The 15,485-nt window shown below is 44.9% G+C and overlaps 1 protein-coding gene across 1 annotated transcript in view; it reads left to right on the top strand.

Annotated features, from left to right (window-relative positions):
- Positions 1–2,633: 2,633 nt before the first annotated feature.
- lingo3b (leucine rich repeat and Ig domain containing 3b) overlaps positions 2,634–15,485 on the top strand; it is a 35,299-nt gene continuing 22,447 nt past the window's right edge. Inside the window, exon 1 of the mRNA XM_085805823.1 lies at positions 2,634–3,168. The gene's annotated coding sequence lies outside the window, so the exon portion shown is untranslated. The remainder of the gene's footprint in view (positions 3,169–15,485) is intronic.

Below are 15,485 nucleotides of genomic sequence, written 5' to 3' on the forward strand. Positions count from 1 at the left end.
TCATTCGATCCCTCTATCTGCGTGCTTCAGGCAAAATGGGGGAGGTGATTAAACAGAAGAAACCCACTGTGAGAGTGACATTCACAAAGAGTCATTTTTGGAGCCTAAATCCGCTTTTTGTATGTTGTGATGGATATGATATTGTTTCAGGGCAGCTTGGTGTGTGGTTCGACACTGCAGGAAAATTACTCACAAGACCACCAGTCGAATGCAATGCAACCAGATTTTTACCGTGCAGATTTTAAGATTTGAATGAATATCCTGAAGGCATCTCAGAATCAGCTCTCAGTAGCTGACATGCTGAACTGGACTCTTGCAGTCAAGGGTCTTGACTCTCAGGAAATTAAGAGAGCTGGCTCTTTATCTCTGTATCCGAAGACGTTATTGCAGGAAAACAGATATTGTGTGTCTCCTTTAGCCAGACAGTTTGTTTCCCATTATCTCATTCAAGTCACAGAGCCAAGCATGTGTTTCTCTGCAGGTTAAAGCCCTGGTTGTCTTTGAAAAGCCCCAAAGGTTTAACATTTAACTCCTACTGCTGTCAGAATGGAAAAAAGGAAAAATCCACTGCAAGACAAGAACAAAAAAATTGCACTGGTTTTCTTGAATGCAAACTTCCCATCCAGGTAGACAGAAATGACATCTGTCTTATGGCGCTTTTCCACTGCAAGGTCATGGTACGGCTCAGCACGGCTCGATTTAGGTGCTTTTCCATTACAGCTGAGTTCTTTAGTTCCTCCTCAACGTGGGTGGGGTCATCATAACATGGCGGCTACGTCCACGTTGTCTCGCTGTCTTTTTTCAATCCTCTTGTCAGCTCCAAACCAAGGGGGCAGTTGTGGGTCTGAGAAGTGAAGCTCACTTCCGCGTTCAAAAAACTGCAATCCCCTCGGATTCCTCTGGGGGCTGGTGTCAGAAGGGAGCATTCCCCATAGACCCCCATGTTAAAATCGCCGACTTTACATCCTCAGTAAACATGTTAAAAGCCTGGTGTCAGAACGTTTTTTCGTCTCAATCGATAGTTTCTACCCCCGCACACACTCTGAGGGGGGTGAATTTTTTTTTAACTCTACCGTTTTACTGTTATTAGGTTAAAACTCTGGCCAATTAGGGCGCGGAAACGTTGAGTGACAGGTCCGAGCAGCTCCGTGGACAGCTGCTTCGAGGCCAGTGGGCGGGTTCTCGGCCGGCCAATCCAACATGGCGCTGTTCAGGCCGCCATATTTGAGTCACAAAAACGACTCCCCAAAACCAATGGATGACGTCACGGACGCTACGTCCATTCTTTTTACAGTCTATGCTCCAAACTCACTCGTCTGCCCCTCGTTAATGGACCACAGCGTGGTTTCCCACACAGCAGTCATTTAACTCACATGAAAGAACAACAACAGTCTCAGTACAGATCAGTGGGCGCTGTTGTTGGTGAGTAAAATTAGCGGGTTTGATTCTCGTGTCGGACGTTGCACTCGCGACTCAGTGGAATCAGTGGAAGGCAGTTGGCTGGCGTCATGTTTTAGTATCGCTTCGGCTCGCTTGGAACCCGGGCTGAGGCGTTACCAAAAAAGTACCAGGTAGCTGGTGGAAAAGCAAAAAAAAAAAACGTACCGCACCGTTCCTTGCCGTGCCATACCACGCTAGTGGAAAAGCGACATTATACAACAAAAGTCTAGTAGGAATGTTATTGTTGGAAGTAACATTTATATAGATAAATATAACTGATAGAAAACTGATTCATGGTGCTCAGGTCATACTGTTCATGTGTATTGATCCTATCAGAAGCTACCACTTCTGACAGGATCATAACCTTGGGGACTTTTCACTTGCTTGCAACTTCCAGAATTTGTCCAGAATTTTAAATTATTTTTACAAAAGTGCAAAACACACAAGCGCCAAACGCTACATGTCAAAGCAGCTGCTTCCATGGTTTTCTATGCAGAACACCACCCGAGACGCATGTCAGCGTGTCTCGCTGTTCTGCACCGCGCCTCTTCATGCCAATGTTCATGCTGCCACCACAGTTTTCCCTATCGCCCCCTGTTGGCCACCCATAGTAGCTTCTTACTGCATCAGTCAAGACCGCGTATTCTTTTAATCCTCATATAAGAAACTGTTTTTGAAATACCTTCAAAATGAAGATAAATGTTGACCATCACCTTCCACCCAAGATTACCTTCATCAAAGATTTTATCTTTCAGAAAAACAGATCTGTCCTTTCATTTCATTTTTTTCTTTCATTTAATCCATTCATATTTTTAAAACAACAACAAACGAAAAAAACATCCAATTAGCTTTTACACACCTGTAATTTACACATTATTGTCTTCATTATTATCATGAGTATTTTTCCTCTGTTATTTGTTAGAAATGCAGTCGTGTCCCTCTCTCCCGTTTCTCCATTCCCTAATCTCAGTCTCTTCGTTTTTTCCCGTGCCTGGCTGTTTAGAGACACTCCCTAAACCTCACACCCGGCGGCTCACTGAATTGTAAATCCAAACAGCCGGAGCAGCAGCAGCAGATAGACAGTGACTGAGAAGAGAGAGAGAGAGGAGAGGTGGTGAGAGATAAAGAGAGAGAGGGAGAGAAGAGGAGGAGGAGGAGGAGAGAGTGAAAAGCATCCTAAGCGCGAGAGAGGCGATCACAGTGAAGGAGGCGGCTACAGCAACAGCAACAGCACGCTCCTTCCTTCCCCATCATCCTCCCTCTCCTCTCTCTCATAATCCCACATCCACACCGGGGGGAGATGGAGGGCGCCCCGACCCACTGAGGAGCACTGTCTGAAAGAGAGGAACATCTCCAATGAACCTCCCCCTCCTCCTCCTCCTCCTCCTCCTCCCGTGAGTGGTGGGGGGGGGACAATAACCAACAAGGAGTGAAAGGAGGTGTGTACATACGAGCCTGCTGGAGGGAGGTGGAGGAGGAGGAGGAGGAGGGAGGAAGAAGAAGAGGAAGAAGAAGGGGGGACGAGTGGCAGGTTCGGCACAGCTGCTGATGCCAGAGTGTGAGAGTGAAGCAGACTGAGAGAGGGGGGATCCGAGGAGTGCACGTGTGGAGCGGAACTTGTGGAGCCAGGAGGAGGAGGAGGAGGAGGAGGAGGAGGAGGAAAATACAGTCACATTCGCGCACAGCTGGACAGATGAGGAGGCATCAAGGACCACGCTTCAGTCCTGGGTATGTCCACCTATACTACACACACTAACACACAAACACACATACTATAGGCTATATGTAGCTACATTTTGTCCTCCGTCGTTGCTGTTGCTTTTACCATCGGAGCGCAGACACACTCGAGACGCAACAGTGCGTGTTTGCAGATCCTCAGTGTTGACGACTACGCACCCTGACAAGTCTCCCTACTTGCCCTGAGATAGTTGTTGCAGCAAAGGAAGGAGAGATACCGTGTGTGCGTGTTTGTGTGTGTGTGCGGATTTGTGTGGTCATGCTTTCTTACCATCTACATCTTGTTATAACATTACTGATTTACTGTGCACCACTAGAGGCATTTCATAATGGCTTTCGTGAGCTGTCAGAGATGATGCAAATAAATCCTACGTGTCGTCGGACAAATTAAACAATCCACTCGTCTCAGCACACACAGCGCCGCTCATCACATTAACTTTTGCACAGCTCTTCGTCCTGCACACATAATTTGTGCACACACAAAAAAAATGATGACAGGCAAACTTGTCAGTGTGTGTGTGTGTGTGTGTGTGTGTGTGTGTGTGTGTGTGTGTGTGTGTGTGTGTGTGTGGGAAGAGTTGAAGTGAAGACTTGTCTGTGAGCTCTTGTGTGAGACATGTTTAGCTCTGCTTACCCATGCTACGCTGCAGGATGCCATGTGTGGTAACATGACATGAGGGGCCATGTGTTATGTCACGTTGTGGCAGGGTGCATATGGCTCATGGCAGTCGGCCTGTTTCTCTCTACCTCTCCACCTGAACACCTCCCCCTCTCTTCTCTACACCTCTTTTTCCACCATCGTCCCTCTTTCTCCATTTCCAATTATAGGCTGTCACCCCCTCTCCCTTTCCCTCCTGATCCTATCTCCTGTTTCATTCTCTTGCTAAGCAATTACCTTTACCTGGCTCTGCCCCTCCGGACAGCATGGCCGGCTAGTTTCCTGTCTGCCTTCTCAACAATCAAAGTGAAGGATGGGGTGGTGATTTCATGGCCGTTTTCTTACGGATGCCCAAACCTGAGTGAAAGGAGTGTGACCCTGAACGCAGCAGCGGCTTCATGTTATTGCTGCTCCACCTAGATTCAGAAAAGATATGCAAATATGAAATAGCTGTGGGAGCCGTTCAGTGTACAGACGAATTATGCCTCTAATCATGCAATCAGCTCATTATTTCCTGGTCCTCATTAACTTGTTTGGGTTCCTAACTTTATCGCTGTTCACAGTCTCGTCTTCAAAACAAAACAAGAAGGGAAAAAAAACCCAGACAGAGCTGGCGGGCAGATCGTTCTCAGCATATGGGCAGACTTGCTGTTGGCGTCTGAGAGAGGAGAGATTTGCCAGAGAGCTGTAACCCCCCCTGAATCATAACCTCTCTTTCCTGCTGACTTCTTGAACCACCTTTTTGTCTAGCTTTTCTTCTTCTTGTTCTTCTTCTTCCCTGGCACCTCTGTGGTAATGATCCCACTTTACAACCTCTTCCCTACAAAAGTGCTACACACATATCCATATATTACAGGCACACATACCTCCAGCACCAGCCCAGTATAATCCTTTTAGCGCAGCAGTGTGACAGCTACCTGAAGTGTAGCAGTCCGTTCTCCTGCCAAGCCCATGAGACAGTGTGAAAAGACACAGATGGAGCCTGATACTGGAAATGTGACATATAGTATAGTATAGGACCACTGAGGAAGATGAGAGGAACAGGACGTAATGAACAGAAAGAGGGAGATGGGGAAAGCGATTTAGTCGTGGATTACATAAAAGAGGGCCGAGGTGAGTGTGAGGGGTCGCAGGGGCCGAAGCACTTCAGAGGGTGACAGAAAAATGAGAAAATGTGGGTGAAAATGTTTTGGCCCCGGAGCTTGACAGGTGCTGATTGCTGATGTCATTTTCCAGTGAGTGGACACAGTGGCAAAGTGATAGTTTCCAGACACACCCTGGGGACAGAGGGTGGAGATAGAGACGGAGAGACAGAGATTCACAGATGGAAACACAGAGTTTTATTTATTTATAAAACACCGTCTGCTGCGTTCAAACCTTTTTCTCATTTTGTGTAGTTTTCCCCATCATCCTATCAGTTAGATAGGTAATTGAATGATAAAGATTAGACATTCACACCACCATTGTAAAACACAATTCATTTAAGACATTATTTATTTATTTATTTATTTGGAGAAAATAGCACAACTATTATAACTTATTTCCTTATATTTTACTGTTTAATCTCTTACTTTTCTACTTATTTTTCATTATTGTTCAATTATTTTCCTATGTTATTTGTTTTTAAACCGTACCAAATTTGATCTTTGAATATGTTGGGTGAGGTTTTCATATAAGCCCTCTTGGGTTTCATACCTCCCCTTTGCACATCCCAGTAATGTTGATTGTTCATGTTGTTTATTTATATGATATTGTTTGTGCTAAATAAATAAATAAAAAAAATAGCACAACTATGCACATCCAAAATGTTAAACTTCACATTACAAGCAAAAACTATGTGGGCCCACTTAATGTTGCCAAGCATGGATCAGTCAGGACATTCATGTTACAGTTTACATTTTTTTTTACTGTGTATTGAAACATGGCGTGTGATGTATTGGCAGTCGACTCCTTAATAAATCTGGACGAGCTCGACACCCACAAACAGCAAACTTGTTTTGGTTCAGTTTCACCACAGGACAAGCCTGTCCTCAGCCAAGTTGCGATGTTTAGTCTGGATAATAATTTCACCGTTCATCTTAGTTTTCTCTTCACTGTAATCAAAACATAAATAACCTAGTGCTCAAGAACAAAACTTTTCCCCTTACCTTTCCGCTTTTTTATTCACAATGTGGCAGTGTTGCCAGATTTCAGCAACAAATTTAGTGAGTTCAGTGTCCTCGTAACAGGGAAGAATGATGGGCACGGCTATGAAATGAGACACAGATTGTGTTTAAGTTGCTATAACAGAAGGTTTAAGCTTCAGAGGAAGATGTGAGCACACTGTTCCTGCTGGAGGGAGAGGAGGGAAGGAGCTATGATGGGCCGCGCACGAGAGGCTTTGATTGGGAAGGTGACCGGGGGTACGTAGGCGTGCTGAAGGACCTTTGATCTCAGTGTGAGGACGGGTGTGTGTCTCAGTGTGTGTGTTTGTGTGTGTGAAGATGATGATTGACCTTGAGAAATGCACCAAGGGTCTAAACGATGTCCTGCGTGGAGATTTGCTGCTATTAGATTGCCAGATGGTGATTGAGGCGCATGCACGGACAAGGGCGCAGACACACTTCTACAATGCCCACAGCTACACACACACACACACACACACATACACACACACATACACATACACTAGTTTTATTATTAAGTGTGGAATTACAGCACAGAGCCTTGAGGTTGCATCAGAGGTCGTTCACAAAACCGAATTTAATGGTTTTGCTTCCAGTATCATTCAGCACAACAGCGTGAGTGAGGGTGTAATATTTCCACTCAGTGTGTGAATGTGTGTGTTCACTGAGGTTATTAGGCTTCTGAAGCGCTGGCTGCTGCTGGTGTCGTCGCACACGAGCGTGTAAAATACTGGGTATGAGCCCAGTCAATAAATGAACAAGTGGGGCTTCAATCTCAGGGCAAATAACCCGCAGATGTGAACTCAGGACTCGTCTACAGGCTCAGGCTTCCTTTACCGCTCTGCAGTTGCCCCCCCACCCCCTCCCCATCACCTTCTTCTCCCCCAACCTGCTACTCCCTCACCTCTCCTCTTTCTAATACTCTCCCACCCTTTTTTGTGATAAATTATTCTCTCTCACACTTTTGCTGTTTTCCTCACGATGCCCTTTCGCTTTCCATTTCGCTTACTTTAATTTACTTTCCCGGCTGCATTTTCTCAGACGTGACCCCGAGGCCCCTCAGATTCTGTTGCTCGTTCTTCCGCTCGCGGACCTGCTCGCTGTCTGTCTCTCTTTCACTCTCCCTCCTCTCTCTCTCTCTCTCTCGACTCTCACATTCAGCTCTGTGGCTCTGATAGGAAAGTTTTAAGGTCACCTGGTATCTCTCGTCCAACACTCATAATGAATTAGCATTTAGCTTTGCTTCATTTTTCAGTCTGATTCAACCGTCCCTGGAGCCATTCCCAATCTTTGTAAAATAAACTCTCAAATTGAATTTAGTGATGATTGAATCTTGCCTTGAAATTACAAAAATCTTCAAAAAAGTCCTTGAGGATATGTCCATCCCATTCTGCTGCGATCACTCAGCTCGATACAAATTCATTTAAAAGTCAGATAAAGGGTCTCATTTTACTTTCAAACCCTTTACGTGTATTTTTAAAGAGACTTGATTTCATTGTCTAAAGTTATTTTATGGCTTCACCTCTTTCAGAAGAGAGCTTCTTACTTTGACACCTTACTTTCTTAAGACATTTCTTTGTTCCATCGCAGGAACCAGAAAAAATATACTGAATGGAGACAGATGGCCTTTAACCATAACATCACATAACTGCAATTAATATTACTCCCTACCAACAACCATTTCCATTTGACAGCTTTTACAAAGCAGCGGAAAAAGAGTCAAGGAAATAAACCGGCCTGGTGCTGGCTATGAAGAGATTGGTTCTTACAATGTGTAGTAGGAGCCAGTTTTGGGTTTCATTTTGATGTTTATTTTGTGCTTTATTTTGGTGGGGTGTGTTTGGTTACTTCTTGGGGACAAGGAAGTGATGTAAGGCACTACAGGTCACGGGGGTTATTTGATTAGGGTGAGCAAGTGGCTGATGAGGCGCACGTTTCTTTTACCGTGACATGCAGTGCTGGAATTTAAGTTATTTATGGTAAGGACAAATAAATCCATCTTGAGTAACATTGAAACTTTCGTTTGGACTGGTTTAATTGCACCCATGCGCGTCAATATCGTGTATCAGCCACAGTATAGTGGAGAAAGAGAAAGGCCACTCCACAATGGACACATTAAAGCAGCTAATTCATTGACCTTTGAGCTTCAAGCCTTGAACAGACACTGCTACGTTGTTCCTCTGTTCAGTCAGTAAATGTAATTTCACTGGTATTCAAGCAGCAGCTGATGGTTCAGAAAGAAATCAATCCCGACTATTTACAATCTTAACAAGGATGTGAAGAGTCAAGCTGCTCTCGGATCAATCACACAGCCAGACCTCTGTCTTTTCTCTCATCAGACTGGTACTTCAGTGTATTTCAACAACTCACTTTACTGTATATCTTTATCCATTTTCTCCAGATCCCTATGAGTTTGATGAGCCTAAGTGAGTGTGTTTGTGTACGTGTACATGTGGCAGACCTCTCATTACCTGCATTGCTTGAATTAAAGACTCATGTTTCTCAGACTCCATTAAATGTTGATGTGGGTCATGAAGTTTGTCCTCCACTCACCTGTGCTCCCATTCCCTCCGCAGATGTTAATGCAGGTCAGTGAGAGAAGATTACCCTTTACATATGTGCGTGAGAGAGAGAGAGTGAGTAAGTGTGTGTGCATTCACAAATATCTGATAGTGTTGATTGAATGTCAGTGCAGGCTAAATAGTGTCACCTTACGTTTTAATAATGCAACTCAATTAATGACCACACGCGAGATGCAGGAGCTCCGCTTCCTCTCCTCACTTTCTCTTTTGTTTTTGGCTCTGTGTTTGTGTTTGTGTGTTTGTGTGTGTTTTGTTCCTCAACCATTGTCATTTCGGTCGGTCCGGTTGAGACGGTTAATTCTTGGGTCTTAGTGGAAGGGTTTCGGGGTTTAGACATATTTGTGTTAAGTTTTAAGTGAGGGGCCAAGGAATTAATTATGTTAATGGGTGTCCTGTCCTCACAACTAACATAGGACGTGTGTGTGTCTGTGTGTGCGTGTGTGTGTGTGTGTGTGTGTGTGTGTGTTACCATCTAATGCCATCTGTAGAGCAGACCTTCAGGGCAGGGGGGACGTTATTCATTAACTCTAACCGCATGCCTTCTAGGCAAGAGCACAATCGAAGTGTCTCTGTCAGTGTGTGCGTGCATGTGTGTGTGTGTGTGTGTGTGCGGCGCGTACTCTTAATACACATAAGGTCAATCAGTCTCACTTGTACGCTCTACTTTCCCCCTCTGCTCTCTCCTCCCTCTCTCTCTCTCTCTCCTTCACTCTTTCATCTGTGATTCTTAGTAGATGAACAGCTTTCTGATCCATGAGGACTCTGTTAATGAATGCTGTATTGCTATTGATTTCTCCTCTGATCCCTCAGTTTGTTCTGGCACAATACAAACCAGGTTTTCCTGTCAGGTTGAGGGGAGGGTTTGGCTGATAGCCATGATGGAGTGTTGTACCTCGGTGCCGCAAATTGGATTTTAATGATTCAAGTATCATTTCTTGAACACTGCTTGCTCCCTGCAGAAATTAAAATGTGATGCCCTTTATGGAAGACTGAGTGAGAAAGGGTCAGGGAGGAACCAGAGTTGTGTCAAAATACTTTAAAGTGTGGAAATAATCGTGATTTTTGCTTTAAAGGATCATAGGGCAGGATTTGTGAGAAAATACCGGAAAATACCCATGCGTTTTACGTTTTTTAAATAATAATGGGTGAGGAAGCGTTCAAAACCAAAAAGAACGAGCCCACCCGCGTATCTCTCCATTGCTCTGAACGGGGTCTGTGCTGCAAAATGCGCTGCAATTCAGGGGGTGAATTTCGCGCGCTGGCCGGCGGACCTGACGTCAGCGCGTCCACGACTGCCTTCGAATGGATCAATGGAATGGAGACATGAAGAGGGCAACCGCGGCAGAGCCACTGATATAGTAACAGAGTGGCGACACTCCCTGTATTATAACACAACTGAAAGCCCTGTTAACCGCCCCCCCCTCTCCCCCTCCCTTCACACACGCACACAGCAGCAGGCAGGCCACTAACTTACACACCCTCTCCCTCTTCACTACTGTCTTATTATTAGCCGTTAGCCGCAGCTAGCGGTTAAAAGCCGACGTTATAACTTTAACAACGTTATCAGGCAGGTGGACAAACGTCCTCTTTTGCCCGGACACGTCCACTTTTCACGTCCTGGCCGCCGTGTCCGCGACGCGTCCGTTTTTTTTTTTTTTTTATGAAATCATGAATATGTCCGGTGTTTAGTGGTTTTCATGGGACCGCGGACCCTGACAGATGCGGCCCGACACCCGGACCCGGCGCGTTAATTCTCGGTACCGGCCTGTAGGAGCAGGAGCCCATACAGATCCATGCAGAGGAGCTCAGAGGAACAGACAAGCAGCCTCCTGCTGCAGCACAGTGAAGGTGTGTGTGTGTGTGTGTGTGTGTGTGTGTGTGTGTGTGTGTGTGTGTGTGTGTGTGTGTGTGTGCGTGCGTGCGTGTGTGTGTGTGTGTGTGTGTGTGTGTGTGTGTGTGTGTCTGTCTGTCTGTCTGTCTGTCTGTCTGTCTGTGAGAGCGAGAACCTACAGTAAAATACCCCCCCTCCCTCCCCAGATAGGAAAGACTGTAAAAAGTAAAGTAAACAGTGAAGAGTCTGTGCGCGCTCCCGTGCCGGTGGCTTCCCTGGTTGCTGTAGTTACGCGCAGCGGCCGTCGCGTCACTGGCCGTTCTCATTAATCCTGCCCTATGATCCTTTAAAGTTGAACCGAAAATAAAATCAAGAAATCAAAAATAGCTGTAGTCAAACTAGTGTAAATCTCCGTTTCAGACTAAGAATTTGATTGGTCCGATAGCCTATTGTGTAGGTGGACACAAAGCAGTTTATGATTAATATGTGCAATGCAGCTATTTTCCTTTCCGATTAAATAAAACCCAGACTGTATTGCCAATACAGTTGAGAGCAAACAGGTTTCATAAAAAATGAACTGGGTCACAGGTGTGCGTTTAGTAAGTTATGGTGTGTTGCCTGTGGAGTAAATCATTTAAAATATATATGTATGCTTTACATTAAAATGCACTGGAAATAAAACAACCATTTAACCATTCAATGTTTTGAAGATTATAATAATGAAACTTAGAAATGTGTTTATGTAATTGTTGTAATTGTTGTGACAGCGATATTAATTTCAGATCTTTAGCTGTTTACTGTTGCATGAATTTATTTATTTCACTTTAATAACCAAATATTAAATTAGCGTATAATTCAAATATGAATCTGAATAAGTCTGTGGTTTTATGAAGCCAGGGAATCCCAGTTGTTTGAACGTCAACACACACAGTCTGCAGCCCAGAGAGATGCGTATCACTTTCCTACGGTCGGTGACAGTGATAAACGTCGCCTATAGCTACACGCTGTCTCTCTCTCTGTACCTGGATAGTGTCTGCCACAACTAAAGGACTCTGTGAGTGAAGTCTGTAGCAGCATCTCTGCAGCTGCTCGTCCTCAGACCGCCGCTGTATTACCTCATCATAGTCTGCATTGTGATTAAATCTTGTGCAATGCTTAACAAGATTTGTGGTATTGCCGCAGTACTTTACAATCCTCCCACGCACATCACATCGAGAGTCGTGGCTGCTCTCGGGACAGAAAAACTTCCACACGAGATTGCACTTACGGTCAGCCGCCATCAGTGTCAACACATACTTAAATTAAGCAGTCAACTTAAACTGAAACTTCACTGTGTGACGATCCAGATTAAAGTAAACAACATTATCCAACAGTTGTGAGATGGACACTTTGCTAATGCCATGTAACCGTGGCCATGTAACCACCATGTGGGCCTGTTGGGAACAGCGTGCTATGTCAACATTTGTGGGCTACGAGGCTATGACATGTTTCAGTGCACCAGGGAAGTTGACAGTGCATTGCCTAGCAACGCATCCTCTCAAATGTCAGTCAACCTCTTCCATGGGAAAAATGCCCACCGAGAAGCTTGGACGGTGTCTCCACAGATATGTCAAACATGGGGTTTGTCTTGTTACGTTGCAGTATCATCATAGTTTGTATTTCTTTATGAAGAGAGGGAGAAATCAAATTTCAGTTGGACCTTAACAGATGTTGTGATTTGAATGTGTCTATAGTTTTCATCCCAGTGTGCAGTTTTTCATTTTAAACATCCTCCATGCTGCTGTGGGAGTAATTTGTTTGGGTGAGTGTAGATGGACAGATTCTTTGTAATGTCCTTCAGCACTGACCCCGTGTTCTGCACACACACACACACACACACACACACACACACACACACACACACACACACACACAGACGCATATTTCGCTCTGAGGGAGCACAGATTCAGACATTACTTCTGCCTCACTGCTACACAAACAGGCTTGCAGAAGCCTGGGGACTGTTCACCATTGGTGTGCGTACATGTACACACACATAGACACACACACACACATTTGCGCAGGCATACATGTGCGTCACCCTCTCTGCAGGACTTGAGGCATGTGGAAGTCACTTGGGGATGCCAGCACATATGTGTCACTTTGTCCTTTATGTGTGTCACTATTATAAAGAGGCCAATAGTTGAGTCACTGCGTAGATGTATACTGGTGTCTCTAAAGGTTCCCATGGAGCTAAATGTTGCCTCTTTAAAATGAAATCACTCTTTACTTGGCTTCTCCTCTCGTTTGTACAACAAAACTGTATCGAATCATGTGCTCAATTGCGTGTTGACCTCTGTGTTTTTCACCAGCGTTATATCAGTCTGAGACTTGTTGCCCTTTAGCAAGGCAGTCAGGGTGTGTTTTAACATGTGAAAACAAACTCCAAAGCAGAGACGCTGAGTTTGAGCACTCTACTGTACACACACTGAGTTGCAGAGAGTGATGAACAGACAGAGGTTAGCTCGCGGTCTGCATGGTGCCGTGTGTCCCCTGACTCAGTTTGTTTCTGCAACTTGTTAAAAAATGCGAGAGAACAAAAGCCTGTGGCAAGTTGCTTCTCTGCTCCTTTGTCATCATGCGTCTCCTTCTGCAGATCATCTGGTGCTTTGCTTCCTACAAACGACTGTACTGGCCCCATTATAAAGATGACCCAGCTTTGTTGTTTTTTTGGAGGCCATTTGAAGACAAGAAGCACTTTAACGGATGAATGCTGTCGGACAAGTTTCCCTGGGACACTATTAGTTCAGGAAAAAGATATACAGTAGTTCACATTGTTACATACATCCATACATCTGAAACATGCCGAAAAGGCAGGTGATTAGATGAACTATCCATCTATCATATGACACAACACAACAACAAGCCACAGTCTGAGGAGCTGCACTATTAATGTCCAAGGAAGGAAGATTTGCATTCAAAGACCAAATAATACCAAAACAGCCACTTTTCTGTAGCTGCCTTTAGGAAACTGATTATTTTGATTAATACAATCCATAAATAAATAGCTTGTTTTCATTTTTCCTTCATAAGAAACCATGTTAACTTTCATAGGTTAACACTGAACTTGAAGAAACAACCCATGACAAAACTAGAGTCTTACATTCAGACCCGTACAGTTATTCATAAACCGTAGTATTTGATTCACTCTTTTCCTTTTCCCGTTTCCCCACCCAGCCTGTCAGCTTCACTCTCACCTGATCCTGCCTTAATATGCTGTGTCAGCTGTGCCTTCATGTGTGTGGATTTTTTTTCTTTTTCCAGAGAATCTACTTTAACCCATTTATCTCTAAACCCTCTACATCCGCTTCCACCTGAGAGCCTTTATTCCTCAATCTCCTGTTTTCCTCACACTGCACCTTCCTGTGTCATCCTTGTTTCACGCTTTCACCCACCTGGCCTGAGCCCCCTCCCTCCCTCCTCCATCTATTTTCCTTCCTTTTAAACATAGGAGTCATGAATTTATTATGTGAATCAAAATAGAGCAATGACTCTTTGTCCCCTTCTCTGCATGTCATTGCTCTACAATGAATAATTCAGCCACTGTGGATGAAATTAGGATCAGGGAGAAAAAGGGAATTATTTTGGAGACGCACTGTTCAGGCTATTTTCGAAGCGGCGAGCTGTCAGCGCCTTTCCTGCAGCTCTCACTCTTTCTTCCTCTTCCTCTCTTCGTGCCTCTCTCTCATTCCTCCCACCAGTTCATTCGCTATCATTTAAAGATAGAGCAGATTCTTCTCTGTCTTCTCTGTCCTTGGGAAAAGACTGCATACTAAGCAGATGGGCTAGGATTGATGGTGTATAAAGTCATCTTCTGTGTGTTTGTGTATCTACAGTATAAGATTGCGTTGTGTGTGCATTCAACCATGTGTATTGGGGGTTGCGTGCACATTTGTTGTGCCTTATTTTTTGCCATCTTTACGGTATGTTTGTTGATAGGGTGATTACGGACACTGTGCTGCACATTTCTGATGAATAGCTTTGATGGCACAACATGCAACAGAGAGTTTATTTCAGCAGCTCTCTCCCTCTAAGACATCCACTGATCTCATTATGGAGCACTTGCCGTCTCACTCTGTTTGACTCACATTCGATATTCAGCGTTTAAGATGTGGAATGACGGTTATTGAACGCCCCGAAACAAGTCCCACCGGCTCTCTGTTTGAATTTTATGATACTTTGCAGAGAGAGAGGAAGTAACAGGGGAGAGGTTAAAATGCTTATCAGCTCACATCACATCTCCTGTTTGGGATGCAAAATGGTGCAGCGACTTGAAGCGGCAGGCGATCCGATAACCCCCGCGAGGGCGCAACAGAGGCCACTGAGCGGTCAGCCACCTACACGTCTATACATGATCTCCAACGCGGAGGGGGGGAAAGAAAACGCACACGCTCCGTGCGCACATAAGGTCAATCATGCGGTCGGATACACACACATAGATGCAGACGCACACTTGGATGATTATTCGCGGCCTCCTGGGGCATCATTGAAACTTTTCAGCTGTGACCTCGCTAAGAGGGAGAGAGGGAGCGAGATGAGCATTGGAGAGAGCGAAAATGAGAGACGGAGAGAGTCCTTGAATTTTAACCGGATGCTCCCTGGGGAGAGCTCCCATCATCTCTGTGTGTCTTCAGCGCCGCAGCGGCTTTCTTTAGGAGCACGAGGACCCTGACTACTCTAATATTCTCTCAGGAAAACTCGTACACCATCACTCACTTCTCACGGGAGAGAAATCATTTGATGAATCAGTGGCAGAGGGGTTCTCATATCTGGTTTTAACGCTGGATAATGACATTCCTCCGGCGGTAACCGGTTCTTCCAGAGCAGAGGATGCACCTGCGGATAAAGACTCACTATGATCCATCCCTACGGTAACATGCATTATCATCATCATCACCATCATCGTTTCTTTCAGTGGTGAAGACATCGCAGACGCCATAGTGGTTCAAAAATATGGGAAAACAGCTTCTCTGCGTTCTTATATTGGAGTCTGTCAGTTCATGTTTGACCTTGGAAACAGCAGTTCAAAGTTT

Source organism: Trachurus japonicus, chromosome 17 (assembly GCF_045865225.1).
Source record: "Trachurus japonicus isolate A0001 chromosome 17, Traja_1.0".
In the NCBI taxonomy this organism is placed as follows: domain Eukaryota; kingdom Metazoa; phylum Chordata; class Actinopteri; order Carangiformes; family Carangidae; genus Trachurus; species Trachurus japonicus.